The sequence below is a fragment of the Myotis lucifugus genome, unplaced genomic scaffold (assembly GCF_000147115.1).
Source record: "Myotis lucifugus unplaced genomic scaffold, Myoluc2.0 scaffold_403, whole genome shotgun sequence".
Lineage (NCBI taxonomy): Eukaryota > Metazoa > Chordata > Mammalia > Chiroptera > Vespertilionidae > Myotis > Myotis lucifugus.
Window position 1 is genome coordinate 814,400 of NW_005871451.1, and position 3,720 is coordinate 818,119.

At 55.7% G+C, this 3,720-nt stretch overlaps 1 protein-coding gene across 5 annotated transcripts in view; it reads left to right on the top strand.

The window, feature by feature from the left end:
* Positions 1-3,567: 3,567 nt before the first annotated feature.
* The window catches only part of TP53INP1 (tumor protein p53 inducible nuclear protein 1), a 22,645-nt gene continuing 22,492 nt past the window's right edge, over positions 3,568-3,720 (top strand). For 2 of the 5 annotated variants that reach the window (XM_023743620.1, XM_006102184.3), the window contains exon 1: positions 3,571-3,675. The gene's annotated coding sequence lies outside the window, so the exon portion shown is untranslated. Of the gene's footprint in view, positions 3,676-3,720 lie in introns of all 5 variants that reach the window. The other 3 variants (XM_023743621.1, XM_014467565.2, XR_002826138.1) reach the window with 3 other exon arrangements.

Genomic DNA, 3,720 nt, shown 5'->3' on the forward strand with positions numbered 1-3,720 from the left:
CCAAGACGGACCTTTCCCCCTTTCTTGGGACCATAGGTTTTGCTGGAACACCAAGGATTGTTCTCCCAAAATGCAATTCTAATAAGAAACTATTCTATCCTTTCCAGACACTTGACCTGCTGACTAGATGGTAGCAGCTCAGAAGACCGTAGTTATTGATCGATTCCAAACAGACTGGATGACTTGTTCGTTGCCCCAGGGTTGCGCCGAGTAGCCACCCTATGGGGTCCCCACCTGCAGCCTGGTAGAAACAACGTGCTTTAGCAGCCTTCATGCAACTGGCAGGGCAATGGCCACAGCCCGCCTCTCTCAGCAGAGGCGGGGGCATTCGCTGTATTGTTTCTGGGTGTTGGCATAAATGTGGTCCTGCCCTGTGGTCCTTCAGAACAAAAACACTTGAGGTTGAATCCCTTTTGTTGGGTTAGACGAGGGAGTGCATTGAGCCCCATGGAAAACAGACGGAGGACTGTGACAGATGGGGAAGGGTCTCTCCCCGCAGCAGGGGGTGGGCTGGAAGTGGGTACTATAGCGACCCACTGAGCGTGAGCCTTTCCATGAAAGGACGGTTGGATTCACTGGGTCTGCCCGGGCAGGGAACCTGGCTGGGTCTTTGTCAACCAACGGATGAGAGGCTGGCTTGCAGCTGTGCAGTGTGACAGTTGGGCTGTGTTCAGACAGATCTCTCCTGTGGAGATGGCATCACTCCTGGGTTTCGCTTTTGCTGCATGTGTGTCTGTAAACCAGTGGCAGACCAAAAGGGATGCAGTGGCAACGACCGACCCCAGGTACGGCAATAAGCAGTGAATTTCTGTGTGTGTGTGTGTGTGTGTAGAGAACTTTAAAATGGACTAAAAGTCAGTTTGTTTTTTATTATATTCATGCTCAAACTGTTCCCAAAAAATATCAGTGATAAAATACTCATCCCTCACTGGGGCAGACTTCTCTCTGACCCCCTTCCCCCCCGCGCCACCCCCACTTCATACACCACTGGGATAGACAGGCACCAGGTGAGAAAATTCTAAGTCAGTCAGAGAGTAAATAAAAAGCAAATAATGCCTAAGATAAGATAAAAAATGTTTTTATCCCTGAAACTCCCCTTTGTGCTAGGAGTCTTTCTGTTGTCTGGCTTTGTGTTTCGGTTACCTATTGCTACTTTTAAAGCCACCCCAGTATTGAGTGCCTGACAGCAACAATCATTTATTTGCTGACAATCCTGCGATGTTGGCCGGTCTCGGGGAGGATGCCTCATGTCTTCCATGCGAGGGCCGGCACTTCCTGGGGGGGACTTTTTCACTCCTATGCCCAGGGTCTCAGCTGGAATGGGCTAACTCTCCAGGGGCTGGCCACAGAGCTTGCTTTTTCCACTGGCCTTTCCACAGAGCGTGGGCTTCCTCACAGCATGGTGGTCTCTTCTTATGTGGCAGCTGGCTTCTCCCAGAATGCAAAGCAGTTGTCGGGCTTTCTTAATGCCTGGCCTCGGAAGTCCTAGGACATGTTTTCTGCCACATCCTATTGGTTAAATCAGTCACAGGGCCAACGCAGATTCAAGGGGAGGAAAAGTAGACTCCGCTTCCTGATGGAGCTATTGTGTGACCATCTTTGAAAACATTGTCTGCCTCACGTTGTTTTCTCAGTCATAACGAGATATTGTGTGCTTCTCCATTTTGCCTTACTGGTGATAAAACTTACCAAGTTGGAAAAGGTAAGTCTAGTTTGACTTTTAAAAATTAGACCCTGCCCTAACCGGTTTGGCTCAATGGATAGAGCGACGGCCTGCGGACTGAAGGGTCCCAGGTTCGATTCCGGTCAAGGGCATGTACCCTGGTTGCGGGCACGTCCCCAGTAGGGGGTGTGCACGAGGCAGCTGATCGATGTTTCTCTCTCATCGATGCTTCTAACTCTCTATCCCTCTCCCTTCCTCTCTGCAAAAAATCAATAAAATATATTTTTTAAAAAATTAGACCGTTATAATGATCATGCCTCAGTTCTGAATGGAAAGAGGGTCTTTTCATAGATTCCTATGGAACAAGAGATTCTAGGACTCCAAACAGAGAGAGAAAATAGTAGGATGAGCCTGATTTGCCTAAAACCCAAAGCATGCTCAATGCCGTGAGACTGTCCAGTCCACAAGCCACAGGCTTGGTCTACCTCCCGAGAAAAAGCCAAATGGCCACCACATTTTGGTTATTATTTCTGGGTGTCAGATAATCCCCTGCACGTTGCTTTGCATCCTTTAAAACCAGTATTGCTGGAAGTGCACTGAACATGAGATTCCTGTGTGCGTCTGTCTTTCATAGACTGCAGCGTACGCTATACCTGTTGAAGTTGCTGCTACGAGTCCCACCCTGGGTCAGAGAATTGCACCTCAGTCCACACAGGATCCACAGGAGAACAGGTGTGCGTGCACATGGCTCCCTTGCCTTTGCTAGACACGTGCACGTCCGGAGCTTTGGTTTGGAAAGCATTTCCAAGCCCACTGTCTCCTTTTCTTCTCACTCTGAATCATCAGGGGAGCAGGCAGGCCACCCGTGAGTGCCCACAGTTCGCAGGTCTAATGGTGGAATAGAGGTGTCACCTCCCTGGTCACTGGAGAGCTTAGACGCAGAGCCTGGTTGGGGGGGAGATCAGGTCTCCTAACCCTCCTTCCTCCAGGGTTTCCGGGGGTTCCTGTCTCCGCCTCCAGGGCCTGGTCTGAGGCCTCCTCTGCCTCGCCCTCCCCCAGGCTGACTGCGGAGCCTGCGGGCAAGTTGTCAGCAGCCGGTACCAATGACCTCAGCCAGGTGGGGCCCGGTCCCTACCTTCAAAGGGTGGCCCGCACCCTCTGTCTCTGGAGCCAGACTTTCCTCCCAAGGAGGGGGCCTGCCGGACCTGCCACATCTCCGGGTTTGTTTTTAAAAAACATATTTTTATAGATTTCAGAGAGGAAGGGAGAGGGAAAGAGAGAGAGGAACATCAATGCTGAGAGAGCATCATTGAACGGCTGCCTCCTGGGGCCTGAGCCCACCACCCGGGGCATGTGCCCTGACCGGGAATCGAACCCGGGACCCTGCAGTCGGCGGGCCGCGCCCTACCCACTGAGCCACACCAGCTGGGGCCGCAGCTCCGGTCTCGGGCTCCAGGGGCCTGGATGGGCCTTCTGGGGTCTTCAGGCTCCAACACTCTCCATGCCCTTCATTTTCCTCTCGCAGCAACAACAACAAAGGACTTGAATCCACAACCCCGGGCCCAAGGCGCGGCGGGGCCCGGGCGCTCTGCCGCCTCCACGTTCGTCCTGCCCGCGGCGGGGGTCCCCTGGCTGCACCCCAGCCCCCCTCGCCGCCCCTCGCTGCCCGCCGGGCCCACCACGCCCCGAGCCGGGCTTTGTTGCCCGGGCTTGTTTCTCACCCGGAGCGTCGCCGGCCCGGAGCCAGGTCACGTGCGTTGGCGACAGCCTCTCGCAGGGCAGCCCCGCGGCCCCCGCGGCCCCGATTGGCGGAGGGGCCGGCGCGCCGAGCGGGGCGGCGGATCAGCTGTTCCCGGCGCCGCACAACAACAAAAGGCGCAGACGGCCGGCGGGGCAGCGGCAGCGGCAGCACCGAGGCGAGCGCCGCGCAGTCCCCGAGCCGCCGCCACCTCCGCCCGCGCCGCCCGGTCCCGCGGGCGAGGCGCTGCTGCTCCGCCGCCGGTCGGGTCCACGTAAGTGCGGGGGGGCCTGGGGCGGGGGCCGTGTCCGCTCCCCGG